Raw genomic sequence first — 15,184 nt, forward strand, 5'->3', positions numbered from 1 at the left:
ACATGGGCCAATGGAATAGAGAGCCCCAAAATAAATCCTTATGTATTTGGTCAACTGATTTTTTTTTTTTGCCCAGTATCTTGATGTGGGATTTCAGGTTCCAGAACAGGTATGGAACCCTGGCTGAAGCAGTGAAACCACTAAATCCTAACCACTAGACCATCAGGGAATTCCCTGGTCAAACGCTTTTTGAATAATGTTGCCCCAGACTATTCAATGAGGAAAGAAGTCTTTTCAATAAATAGTACTGGGAAAACTATATAACCACATGCAGAAAAAAAAGTACTAGTTAGACCTTGACCTTCCATCACATACAAAAATTAACTAAAAATAAACTAAATAACTAAACTTAAGAGCTAAAACTATGAACCCCTTAAAAGAAAACATAGGGAAAATTTTCATAACATTGGATTTGGCAATGACTTCTTGCACATGACACCAAAAAAGCACAGGAAACAAAAAATTGATAAATTTTACTTTATAAAAAAACAAAAGCTTTTGTGCATCAAAGCGCAGTATTAAGAGAATAAAAGGAAACTGACATAACAGAAATGTTTGTAAATCATGTATCTATTAAGAGATTAATATCCAGAATGTATTAAAAAAACCAAAACCCAATTAAAAATAGTCAAAGATCTTGAATAGATATTTCCCCAGAGAAGATATACAAACGGCCAATAATCACATGAAAAGATGCTCACTATCTTTAGTCATTTGAAATGCATCAAAACCACCACGAACTACCACTTCATACTTTAAAATTATGGTTATTTTTGAAAAGGAAAATAAGAAATGTTGCTAAGGAAGAGGAGAAACTGGAAGCTAACAGGAGTATAAAATGACACAGCTGCTGTAGAAAAGTTTGGTGGTTCTTCAGAAAGTTAAACATAGAATCATGATAAGATCCAGCAAATCCAGTCCTTGTATACAATGTTCACTGCTGTGTTATTCACAAGAGTCAAAAGGTGGAAAGAACCTTTAGTGCATCAAGAGATGAATGGATAAACAAAATAAGGTATATACATACAATGGAATATTCTTCAGCTATAAGAAAGAACGAAATTTTGATACATGCTATAATATGGATGTACCTTGAAAACCCTAGGCTAAGTGAAAAAAGGCATTCACAAAAGACCATATATGGAACACTCCATTCACATGAAACACTCAGAATAGATAGGCAAAACTATAGAGACAGTAGATTTGTGACTGCTAGGGGCTAGGTGAAGAGTGTATGGAAATTGATGGCTAACGGGTATGGGATTTCTATTTGCAGTGATCCAAATGTTCTAAAAATCACATAGGGGTGATGGTAGCACAACTCTGTGCGTATATTAAAAACCACTGAATTGTATACTTTCAATCAATCAGGGAGTTCCCGTTGTGGCTCTGCAGGTTATGAACCCGACTAGTACCCATGAGCATTCAGGTTCAATCCCTGGCGTCACTCCAGCGGGTTAAGGATCCAGCATTGCTGTAGGTCGCAGATGCGGCTCAGATCCCACATTGCTGTGGCTGTGGTGTAGGATGGCAGCTGCAGTTCTGATTTAACCCCTAGCCTGGGAACTTCCATAGGCTGCAGGTGTGGCCTTAAAAAAGAAAAAAAAAATCAATCAGGATAATTCGTCATATAATAGAATAAAGGAAAGAACCCACATGATTATGCCATAGATGCAGAAAAACTTCTGGAGAGATTCACATCCTTTCATGATTCATATCCTCTCAGAAAACTAGGAATAGTAGGGAACTTCCTCAGACAGATAAAAGGGCATATATGAAAAACCTATAGCTAACATCCATACTTTATGAAGGATGAAAGACTCATAAGATGCGGAACAAGGAAATGATGCCCATTTTCACCACTTATATCCACACTACACTAGAGACCCTAGCCAGTGCAGTAAGGCAAGAAAAAGAATATGATTAGAAAGAAATAAAATTGTCCTTATTTGTAGAGTTTATGATTACATAGAAAGTCCTAGAGAATCTAAAACACAACTTCTAGAATAAGTGAATTTATCAAAGTCACAAGATACTAAGATTGAGATACTAAAAGCAAGTGGTATTCTTAGTGACTAGCAGCAAACAACTGCTTAAAAAGAAAAAAGAACAAAACATTTACAATAGCACCAAAATACACAGAATACTCAGGGGAAAAAATTAACAAAAGATGTCCAAAATTTCAATGCTGCAAACTACAAAATGTTGCTGAGAGAAATAAAGAGACTTCAATTAATATTATACCATGTTTATGTATTGGAAGACTCCATATTGTTAAGATGTCAATTGTCCCCACACTATCAGCACAACCTCAAGAAACATAGTACATGGGGTGGGCCCCAGTGTGTGGTGAGAGTCCGCCTCCTCCTCCTTGGCCTGGCCACAAAGGTGCAAACACAAAGAGCATGGCCATGTTTTTTAAGCAGACTGTGCAGAGGCTCACACTCTGCTGTCCCCAGCCTCAGCCAGCAACAGCACCTCTGACTGTGCTGATTTCCACTCTCTCCTTGCAGCCCTTCCGACTAGGGGTGCACAAGCTTTAGCCAGCCTTATGCCCACATTTATACCACTTGTCTTGTCCAGATGGAGCCCTTCCTGGTAAGGTGGGCCCAGCAGCACTGGGGCAGTGGAATCCTAATAAACTGTGTGAACTGCAACCTGAGGAGAAGTGCTGTATGGTGGGGACCCTCTTCAAGGCCATGCCGCTCCAGCCCTCCACCCTGAGGGAGGTCAGTGTAGAGCACAATCTGTTCCCCCAGCCTCCCTGGAGCAAATACATCCTCCCAGACTGATTGTGGAAGAGGAACTGCAACATAGCAAACTAGAAGGCACCACTGATGTGCCAAAGCTGGGCACAGGGATGGTCCTGGACATGCTGGGCTAGGCAGGAGGTGACAGGCAGTTCCTGATGGAGGACCACTGTTTTGCAGGCCTCGCCCCTCAGAAGCCTACACGCCTCCTTGACACAGAAAAGTTTGTGCTGCTAGTGTCCGGCCTGGGCCTCGGTGGAGACAGGGGTGAGAGCCTGCTGGGCACCCAGCTGCTGGTGGATGTGGTGACGGGGCAGCCTGGGGAAGAAGGGGAGCAGTGCTGCTCACATCTCCCTGGTCATCCTCACCAGGAACCTCCTGAGCCACAACATGCAGAGCAAAGATTCCATCAATAAGGCCAAGCACCTAACCAAGAAAACCCAGGCAGCCAGAGTGGAGGCCATCAAGATGCTGGATGAGATCCTGCAGCAGTGGAGTGCCTCCGGGCCCATAAATGTGATCCCAGGTGAATCTGACCCAACTGACTACACACTTCTCCAGCAGCCCCTGCACATTCCCACTGGCCACTGCCTATTCCACACCATAGCTGGTCACCAATTACTATAACAGTGGAGTTATACTATTGGTGGAGTCAGATTCCTGGGGACATCGGGACAGAATGCGAGTGACATCTGCTGTTGGAAGGGCATGGAGGAATGCTTGGAGATCCTGGAGTGGGCCCTGCAAGTTCATCACGTCAGTCCCCCAACCCTAGATTATTACCTTTTCTATAAAACTGAATGGTTCATCTTTTTGGAGTACCCCCACATCCACTTTTGCGGCAACGCCCCCCCCCCAGCTTTGGCTCCAAAATCATCCCAGGCCCTGAGGACCAGACAGTGCTATTGGTAGCTGTCCCAAACTTCAGCACACACAGACCACCTGCACAGCCTGGCCTGCCAGCCCATCAACTTCTCAGGCTTCAGGGCAGAGGAAAAGGACTTGGAAGACCTGAATCTTGGCCCCTGATTCACAAAGACAGCCTTATCCAGAGAGGCCCCAGCTATTCCTCCCCTGCAGCTTTAGCTTTGCAAATAAAGCCTGTTTAATGGTTTAAAAAAAAAAATTCTGGAGTTCCCGTCGTGGCGCGGTGGTTAATGAATCCGACTAGGAACCATGAGGTTGCGGGTTCGATCCCTGCCCTTGCTCAGTGGGTTAAGGATCTGGTGTTGCTGTGAGCTGTGGTGTAGGTCACAGACATGGCTCGGATCCCACATTGCTGTGACTGTGGTACAGGCTGGTGGCTACAGCTCCAATTCGACCCCTAGCCTGGGAACCTCCATATGCTGTGGGAGCGGCCCAAGAAATGGCAAAAAGACAAAAGAAAAAAAAAAATTCTGGTAGCCTTTCAGCAGAAATTGACAAGCTGATAATAAAAAAAAAAAAAAAATGGGAGGAGAGAGGACAAGATGGCGGAGGAGTAGGGGGACACGCTCGCCCTCTCCCACAAACACAACAAAAAAAGCACATCTACAGAATAAATGACTCGCACAGAACAGCAACCAATCGCTGGCAGAGGAACCTAAACTCCAATAACGGCAAGAAGTTCGTGACATTATTGGGCAGAACGGGAGAAAAGAGGAGAGTGAGAGAAGGTGAATCCGAGCGGGACAGGCGCTCCCGAAAGGGAACTGTGGAGGAGAAAGGGATCCCGCACCCTGGAAAGTCACCTACCGGGGGAAAGATCAAACGAACCGGAGGAATCCCCAGATGCAGAGAAGAGTGTAGCAGTAAGTCGGAGTACGGAAAAACTGATCAAGAACCCAACGGACCATCTGAACTATGGGCACAGTCACCAAAAATTGAGACGCCTGGGTGGGGGCTGGGCACCGAGACCTCGCCTCTGAAGGTTAGTCCCCGAGAGGGGGCCGGGGGACGCCTGGGTGGGGGGCTGGGCACCGAGACCTCGGCTCCAGAGATTAGTCCCCGGGCTAGGGGGGCGGGGCAGAGCGGAAACTGCTTGGGAGGTCTCTAAACCATTTGACAGGGCAGAGACTGCCTGGGAGACTAGAAAACAAAGCTGTTGCAGAGGAAGAGAACAATACTCTAGGGGCGGGGAAGTGGAAAGCCGCCTCAGAGGGAACCTGGGAGAAGAGCCTGGTCTGCGCCCGTGCTGGGTAGGGGAGAGAAGAAGGGGTGGGTCCCCATAGAATACCCCCCATGCCACAACAAGCTTATAGGCCCGCTAGCTAGCAGAAAGCTGTGCTTCCCAGTGCATTCCCTCCCCCACCCCGCCACCCCCTACGCTCTCGGCGAACCTGGGGCTGCCTGCCATCCAGGAGGGCTGGCCTCAACAATTGCCTGAAGCCTACCACTGCAGGGGCTGTCCCTGCACAGGCCTGCTTGCCCTTTGGAGGGGCTACACTTCCGCAGAGCAGCACCAAACACCACCAGCCCCCTAGAAAAGGCCTGCAGCCCAGAAAAGCTAGAACAAGCCTAGCCAGGCCGTGAATAGATCGGCCTAATTCTCCGACGGTTTTTCTGAGACGGGCTGCCCCGGGGAGGAGCCTCTTGGGTCTCCAAGGGCCCTGCTACCCGCCCAAGCCCCCAGGGGGTTCTGAGACCTAGTGGACCAGCTGCATAGAACTGCCAGCTCCAGGTAGGACCCCCTGCAGCCCAGAAAAGCTGCAACAAGCCTGGCCGAGTCGGGAAAAGATCTCAGACGGTTTTTCTGAGTTGGGCTGCCCTGGGGAGGAGCCTCTTGGGTCTCCAAGGGCCCTGCTACCCGCAAAGGGAGGGGGTGCCCCACTCCCGTGAAATAACTGCTCAGCACCACCAGCCCCCTGGAAGAGCCCCTGCAGCCCAGAAAAGCTGCAACAAGCTCGGCCAGACTGTGAAAAGATCCGCCTACATTCTCAGGCTGTCCTTCTGAGTTGGGCTGCTCTAGGGAAGAGCCTCTTAAGTTCTCAGTGACCCAGATAGCTGCTCCAGCCCCCAGGGGGTGATGCACCCCTGAAGAGCAGCTGCCCAACATCGCCAACTCCCTGCAAGAACCCCACAGCCTAAAAACACCAGAGCAAGCTCTGCATGACCAAGTGAAATCTGCTACCATCGTGGTGTGGACCTCCCAGTCCTGTCTGCCCTCAGGAAGTCCTCCTTTGCTTCAAAGAAACACTGTTAGCCCCATCAACACTCCAGAAAAGCCACACTGCCTCAAAAAAGATTGACCAACAACGCCAGCCCTCAGGAAATATTCCACGGCAGTGACAAGGCAAACACTACCCGATAACGGAGAGTACAACTCCCTCAGAAGAAAGAAAACAACAAGCAAGATGAAGAAGCTGAGAAACCACTCCCAGTCAAACCAACAGGAGAACTCACCTAAAACAGTCAACAATGAAACAGATCTCTGCAGTCAGACAGACCTGGAGTTCAAAAGAGAAATAGTGAAAATACTGAAGGAATTAAGAGAAGATATGAACAGTAATGCAGATACCCTCAGAAAGGAGCTAGAAAATATAAGGAAGAGCCAAGAAAAACTAGAACATTCATTTGCAGAGATGCAAACTGAACTAGGGGCAGTAAAAACCAGAATGAATAATGCAGAAGAACGAATCAGTGATATGGAAGATAGAATAATGGAAATCACTCAATCTGGTCAACAGACAGAAAACCGAATCAAAAAACTGGAAAGCAATATAAGAGACCTATGGGATAATATAAAGCGGGCCAATCTACGCATAATAGGAATTCCAGAAGGAGTAGAAAAAGATAAGGGAATGGAAAATATATTTGAAGAAATTATCGCTGGAAACTTCCCAAATCTAAAGGATACTGGATTCAAGATACAAGAAGCACAGAGGGCCCCAAACAAACTGAACCCAAACAGACCCACACCAAGACACATCATAATAAAAATGGCAAAAGTTAGTGATAAAGATCCTAAAGGCAGCAAGAGAAAAACAGAATGTTACCTACAAGGGAACCCCCATAAGAATATCAGCTGATTTCTCTACAGAAACACTACAGGCCAGGAGGGAATGGCAAGAGATATTTAAAGTGCTCAAAGGTAAAAATATACAACCTAGAATACTTTATCCAGCAAGAATATCATTTAAAATAGAAGGGGAAATAAAAATTTTTTCCAACAAACAACAACTTAAAGAATACAGCAACACAAAACCCAGGTTAAAGGAAATATTGAAAGGGCTTCTCTAAACCAAAAAGGAAGGAAGGAAAGGGAAGAAAAAAGAAAAGAAAAAAAAAGAAGAAGAAGAAGAAGAAGAGGAAGAACTAGGACTGAGGAAACCGCAATCAGAGAGCAGTCACTCAAATAAGCCAGCATACAGATTTAATCATGAACATGCTTCAAACAAAATAAAATTAAAAAGAAAAAAATAAAAGAGTCATCAAAACCATAAAATGTGGGCAAGGGATGTTAGGAGGTAAATAACCCTTTTTGTTTGTATGTATGTCTCTCTTCTTAATTTTAATATAGTAATGAAGTGTTTGAACTTACAGGACCATCAGGCTAAAACACACAATTATGGGAAGGGGTTAGCATACTTAAAAAACAGGGCAACCACAAGTCAAAACCAAATATTGCATTTGCAAAAAATGAAAAAAAAAATACACTCAAGCAGATAATAACAGGAGACCATCCAACCAAAAAAAAAAAAAAAAAAAAGGAAGAATGGAGAACCATAGAATCAACTGGAACATGAGGTTCAAATGGCAATAAATAATCATCTATCAATTATCACCTTAAATGTCAATGGACTGAATGCCCCAATCAAAAGACACAGAGTGGCTGAGTGGATAAAAAGGCAAAAACCTTCAATATGCTGCCTACAAGAAACTCACCTTAGGACAAAAGATACATATAGATTGAAAGTGAAAGGGTGGGGAAAAGTATTTCACGCCAATAGACATGACAGAAAAGCAGGAGTCGCAACGCTCATATCAGACAAAATAGACTTTAAAACAAAAGACATAAAGAAAGACAAAGAAGGACACTATTTAATGATTAAGGGATCCATCCAAGGAGAGGATGTTACTATCATCAACATATATGCCCCAAACATAGGAGCACCCAGATACAAACAACAAATATTAACAGACATAAAGGGAGATATTGATGAGAATACAATCATAGTAGGAGACCTAAATACCCCCCTCACATCAATGGACAGATCCTCTAGACAGAAAACCAATAAAGCAACAGAGATCCTAAAGGAAACAATAGAAAAGTTAGACTTAATTGATATCTTCAGGACACTACATCCAAAAAAAGCAGAATACACATTCTTCTCAAATGCTCATGGAACATTCTCAAGAATCGACCACATATTGGGACATAAAGCGAATCTCAATAAATTTAGGAGCATAGAAATTATCTCAAGTATCTTCTCTGACCACAATGCCATGAAATAAGAAATCAACCATGGGAAAAGCAAAGAGAAAAAACCTACTCCATGGAGACTAAACAACATGCTACTAAAAAACCAATGGGTCAATGAGGAAATCAAGAAGGAAATTAAAAACTACCTTGAAACAAATGATAATGAAGACACAACCTCTCCAAATCTATAGGATGCTGCGAAAGCAGTGCTCAGAGGGAAATTTATAGCAATACAGGCCTTTCTCAAAAAAGAAGAAAGATCCCAAATTGACAACTTAACCCTCCACCTAAACGAATTAGAAAAAGAAGAACAAGGAGTTCCCGTCGTGGCGCAGTGGTTAACGAATCCGACTAGGAACCATGAGGTTGCGGGTTCGGTCCCTGCCCTTGCTCAGTGGGTTGACGATCCGGCGTTGCCGTGAGCTGTGGTGTAGGTCGCAGACGCGGCTCGGATCCTGCGTTGCTGTGGCTCTGGCGTAGGCCAGTGGCTACAGCTCCGATTCAACCCCTAGCCTGGGAACTTCCATATGCCGCGGGAGCGGCCCAAGAAATAGCAACAACAACAACAACAAAAGACAAAAAAAAAGACAAAAGACAAAAAAAAAAAAAAAAAAAAAAAAAAAAAAAGAAAAAGAAGAACAAAAAAGTCCTAAAGTCAGCAGAAGGAAGGAAATTATAAAGATCAAAGAAGAAATCAATAAAATAGAGACTCAAAAAACAATAGAGAAAATTAATAAAACCAAGAGCTGGTTCTTTGAAAAGGTGAACAAAATTGATAAACCCCTGGCCAGACTCACTAAAAAGAGGAGAGAAAGAACCCAAATAACCAAAATTATAAATGAAAAAGGAGAAATCACAATGGATACAGCAGAAATACAAAAAACCATAAGAGAATACTATGAACAACTATATGGCAACAAGTTTGACAATCTGGAAGAAATGGACAATTTTACAGCCTGCCAAAACTGAATCAAGCAGAAACAGACCAACTGAACAGACCGATCACTAGAAATGAAATTGAAGAGGTCATAAAATCACTCCCTACAAATAAAAGTCCAGGACCAGATGGCTTCACAGGTGAATTCTATCAAACATATAAAGAGGAATTGGTGCCCATCCTCCTTAAACTCTTTCAAAAGGTTGAAGAAGAAGGAATACTCCCAAAGACATTCTATGATGCCACCATCACCCTCATTCCAAAACCAGGCAGAGATACCACCAAAAAAGAAAACTATCGGCCAATATCATTGATGAATATAGATGCAAAAATTCTCAACAAAATCTTAGCCAACCGAATCCAACAACATACCAAAAAAATTATACACCATGACCAGGTTGGGTTCATCCCAGGTTCACAAGGATGGTTCAACATACGCAAATCGATCAGCATCATACACCACATTAACAAAAAAAAAAGTCAAAAATCATATGATCATCTCAATAGATGCAGAAAAAACATTTGACAAAGTTCAACATCCATTCATGATCAAGACCCTCGCCAAAGTGGGTATAGAGGGAACATTCCTGAATATCATCAAAGCCATTTATGATAAACCCACAGCAAATATAATCCTCAATGGGGAAAAACTGAAAGCCTTCTCACTCAAATCTGGAACAAGACAGGGATGCCCACTCTCACCACTGCACTTCAACATAGTTTTGGAAGTCTTAGCCACAGCAATTAGACAAACAAAAGAAATAAAAGGCATCCATATAGGAAGAGAAGAGATCAAACTGTCACTGTATGCAGATGACATGATTCTATACCTAGAAAACCCTAAGGACTCAACCCCAAAACTCCTTGAACTGATTAATAAATTCAGCAAAGTGGCAGGATATAAGATTAACATTCAGAAGTCAGTTGCATTTCTGTATACCAGCAATGAAACATTAGAAAAGGAATACAAAAATACGATACCTTTTAAAATTGTACCACACAAAATCAAATACCTCGGAATACACCTGACCAAAGAGGTAAAGGACCTATATGCCGAGAACTATAAAACTTTAATCAAAGAAATCAAAGAAGATGTAAAGAAATGGAAAGATATTCCATGTTCCCGGATTGGAAAAATCAATATTGTGAAAATGGCCATCCTACCCAAAGCAATCTACAGATTCAATGCAATCCCTATCAAATTACCCATGACATTTTTCACAGAACTAGAACAAACAATCCAAACATTTATATGGAACCACAAAAGACCCAGAATCGCCAAAGCAATCCTGAGAAACAAAAACCAAGCAGGAGGCATCACTCTCCCAGACTTCAAGAAATACTACAAAGCCACAGTCATCAAAACAGTGTGGTACTGGTATCAAAACAGACAGACAGACCAATGGAACAGAATAGAGAATCCGGAAATAAACCCTGACACCTATGGTCAATTAATCTTTGACAAGGGAGGCAAGAACATAAAATGGGAAAAGGAAAGTCTATTCAGCAAGCATTGCTGGGAAACCTGGACAGCTGCATGCAAAGCAATGAAACTAGAACACACCCTCACACCATGCACAAAAATAAACTCCAAATGGCTGAAAGACTTAAATATACGACAGGACACCATCAAACTCCTAGAAGAAAATGTAGGCAAAACACTCTCTGACATCAACATCATGAATATTTTCTCAGGTCAGTCTCCCAAAGCAATAGAAATAAGAGCAAAAATAAACCCATGGGGCCTCATCAAACTGAAAAGCTTTTGCACAGCAAAGGAAACCAAAAAGAAAACAAAAAGACAACTTACAGAATGGGAGAAAATAGTTTCAAATGATGCAACCGACAAGGGCTTAATCTCTAGAATATATAAGCAACTTATACAAGCCAACAGCAAAAAAGCCAATCAATCAATGGAAAAATGGGCAAAAGACCTGAATAGACATTTCTCCAAAGAAGATATACAGATGGCCAACAAACACATGAAAAAATGCTCAACATCGCTGATTATAAGAGAAATGCAAATCAAAACTACCATGAGATACCACCTCACACCAGTCAGAATGGCCATCGTTAATAAATCCACAAATAACAAGTGCTGGAGGGGCTGTGGAGAAAAGGGAACCCTCCTGCACTGCTGGTGGGAATGTAAACTGGTACAGCCACTATGGAGAACAGTTTGGAGATACCTTAGAAATCTATACATAGAACTTCCATATGACCCTGCAATCCCATTCTTGGGCATCTATCCGGACAAAGCTCTACTTAAAAGAGACACATGCACCCACATGTTCATTGCAGCACTATTCACAAGAGCCAGGACATGGAAACAACCCAAATGTCCATCGACAGATGATTGGATTCGGAAGAAGTGGTATATATACACAATGGAATACTACTCAGCCATAAAAAAGGATGACATAATGCCATTTGTAGCAACATGGATGGAACTAGAGAATCTCATACTGAGTGAAATGAGCCAGAAAGACAAAGACAAATACCATATGATATCACTTATAACTGGAATCTAATATCCAGCACAAATGAACATCTCCTCAGAAAAGAAAATCATGGACTTGGAGAAGAGACTTGTGGCTGCCTGATGGGAGGGGGAGGGAGTGGGAGGGATCGGGAGCTTGGGCTTATCAGACACAACCTAGAATAGATTTACAAGGAGATCCCACTGAATAGCATTGAGAACTATGTCTAGATACTCATGTTGCAACAGAAGAAAGGGTGGGGGAAAAACTGTAATTGCAATGTATACATGTAAGGATAACCTGACCCCCTTGCTGTACAGTGGGAAAAGAAAAAAAAAAAAAGAAAAAAAAATGGAAATATAGAGCACCTAGAGAAGCAATATTTATTTTTTTTTCTTTTTACAGCCACACCTGTGTCATATGGAAGTTTCTGTGCTAGGGATGGAATTGAAGCTGCAGCTCCCAGGCTATGCCACAAGCCATAGCCACGCCAGATCCAAGCCACATCTGTGACCTTCACTGCAGCTTGTAGCAACGCTGTATCCTTAACTGTAAGGCCAGGGATTGACTGGCATTCTCATGGACACTATGTTGGGTTCTTAACTCGCTGAGCCACAACAGTAACTATGAGAAGCCATTTTTTAAAAGAGTCTCTTCTTAGCCTTTTGGCTAAGTTCAAGTGTAGTATCTGCTATTATTAGTTTGATATCTGATATGTCCTCCACCCAGGGTGAGATATTAAATGTGTTTTGTGGGCAAGGAGATAGAACAAGAGCTTCTATCTATGTGTTGACCTGACTCCTTGATTTGGTACTGCAATATTTCCAGGAACCATACATAGTAAAGGAGGAGGAGAAGGAGACTTAGAACAATAAGAATAACAAGAAGAAGAAGAAAGTTGGAGCCATTGCCCAACCTGATTTCAAGACCTACCTGTAGGAGTTAAGACAAGCAAAAAGGAAGATATACAGGAGTTCCCATCATGGCGCAGTGGTTAATGAATCCGACTAGGAACCATAAGGTTGAGGGTTCAGTCCCTGCCCTTGCTCAGTGGGTTAACGATCCGGCGTTGCCGTGAGCTGTGGTGTAGGTTGCAGACGCGGCTCGGATCCCGCGTTGCTGTGGCTCTGGCGTAGGCTGGTGGCTACAGCTCCGATTCAACCCCTAGCCTGGGAACCTCCATATGCCGCGGGAGCGGCCCAAGAAATAGCAACAACAACAACAGACAAAAAGACAAAAGACAAAAAAAAAAATAAAATAAAATATAAAGGCAGATATACAGATTAGAGTTCAGATATAAACTTATCCCCATATACAGACAACTTATTTTTGACAAAGGTGCTAAGGTAATTCAACTAGGCAAAGACAGGTCTTTCTGACAAATGGTGCTGGATATCCACACAAGGAAAAAAATGAACAGTGATCCTTGCTTCATACCACAGACAAAAATGAATTCAAAATGGATCATAGACATACTTGCAAAATATAAAATCCTACAAGTTCTAGGGAAAAATGCAAAGGAGAAAAACCTTGAGGCAGGCAAAGGAGAAAGAATATAGGAAGCCTGACACAGAAAGAAAAGTTAATCAATTGGACTTTATCAACATTTAGAAGTTTTGTTTTTCAAAAAATAGTATTTAAAAAAACAAAAAGGCAGACCACAGATTGGAACTAAACCTTTGCCAATCATTTATTTGATAAAAGACTTTGGATATGAAGAGCTCCTATAGCTCAATAATAGTAAGACAATCCAATTTTCTTAATGGACAAAAGACATGAAGAGATTCTTCACAAAAAAAGACACAGAACTGGTGAATAAGCACATGAAAAGATGCTCAACATCATTAGTCACCAGGAAAATGCAAATAAACATCACAGTGAGATCTCTCCACATGTTCACCAAAAATGGCTGAAATGTAAAAGACCAACTATACCATGTGAGGGTGAGGTGTTGAGCAACTGGAACTTTCCATGCTGCTGATGGGAACATAAAATGTTACTATTACTTTGGCAAACAGTTTGTCAATTTCTTTATAAGTTAAATAAACACCCACAATGTGACTCCTAGGTCTACCTAAGAGAAATGAAAACATGTCACCACACAAAGGCTTGTATTCAGAGGTTCTTGGAAGTTTTATTTGTAGTAACTCCAAGGTGGAAATAACTCTAACAATGTATTATAGCTATACAATGAACTACTACTTAGTTTAAAAAGAATGACTGACCCCATTTAAATAAAATTCTGAAAAAATGCCAACTAATTGATAACGACAGAAAAAAAAATCACTGGCTGTTTGGGGATAGTGTGGAAGAATTAGAGGATGCATGGGGGTGGTAGTAGTGGAAGAGAAGGATTGCCAGGGGCTCTGAAGAAACTTTTGGGGATGGTGGAAATGTGATCGTGGAGATGGTTTCATAACTTAGACTTATGTCAGATTCATCAGGTTATATACTTTAAATTGTGCAGTATAGTATACATTTATTATACCTCAATAAATCTGTAAAATAAAAATGCACAATGGACACCACAGTATCTTGCTCTGTTCACTTAACTATAGATCTTGAATAATCCACATCTATACAAATAAATTATTCTTTAAAAAGCATATATATTATATATCTTCTAAAGTATTTTTAAAGGATCCTATATATTATACACTATATATAGGATTTTTAGGCATGCTTATGGCATGTAGAAGTTCACGGGCCAGGGACTGAATTATGCCATGCCACTGACCCAAGCCACAGCAGTGACGATGCCAGATCCTTAACCACTAGGCCACCAGGAACTCCTAGGCCATGCCTTTTTAATCAGTTCCTTTCTAAGGAACATCTTAGTTCTACTGTTTTGCTGCTGCATATTATCCTTACTGGGAATCTATCTTTCATCTATCTACTTTTATGGACAACCAGAAGATTTATCTGTAGGATAAATACCTAGAAATAAAACTTTTAGATCAAACGGCTCATGCTCTTAAACTTTTGGTAGGTGATTGTTAGGTTGATCACCAAGATACTGGGCCATCTTCTATTCCTACAAGTAACATAGGAATGAGTTCTCATTTTCTCCCTAAGCTCATCAATCCATTGTATTCTCAAACACAACAAAAAGACTATTGTTTATTCATGCCGCCTATTCTACAGTGGGTTGGTAGTAGCTCTTTTCCAAACTGTCAGTCTGCATTTTTGACAACCAAAGCTCCACCATTTTCTGACAGCTGCATCTGAAACACAAGTATTCTCAGTCACCGTCTTAAAAGGAGCAACTGGAGAATCACTGAGAACTTTTTACCACCTCAGCCTGATAAGTGATGTATGTCATATCTCATGATTCACTGGCCAGAACTGGCCCATGGCCCTGACTAACTGCAAGGACTCTCTAACACATGGAGGAACAGATGGAGTATTTAGCAAATACCACTGCTTTACCAGAATGTTTAAGAATACAAGCTCTGGGAGTTCCCGTCGTGGCTCAGTGGTTAACGAATCCGACTAGGAACCATAAGGTTGCGGGTTCGATCCCTGGCCTTGCTCAGTGGGTTAAGGATCCGGCATTGCCGTGAGCTGTGGTGTAGGTTGCAGACACGGCTCGGATCCCGAATTGCTGTGGCTGTGG

At 42.2% G+C, this 15,184-nt stretch overlaps 1 pseudogene; it reads left to right on the forward strand.

Annotated features, from left to right (window-relative positions):
- Nucleotides 2,406-3,807, forward strand: LOC100512923 (annotated as a pseudogene).

This window comes from Sus scrofa, chromosome 13 (assembly GCF_000003025.6).
Source record: "Sus scrofa isolate TJ Tabasco breed Duroc chromosome 13, Sscrofa11.1, whole genome shotgun sequence".
Taxonomy (NCBI): Eukaryota; Metazoa; Chordata; class Mammalia; order Artiodactyla; family Suidae; genus Sus; species Sus scrofa.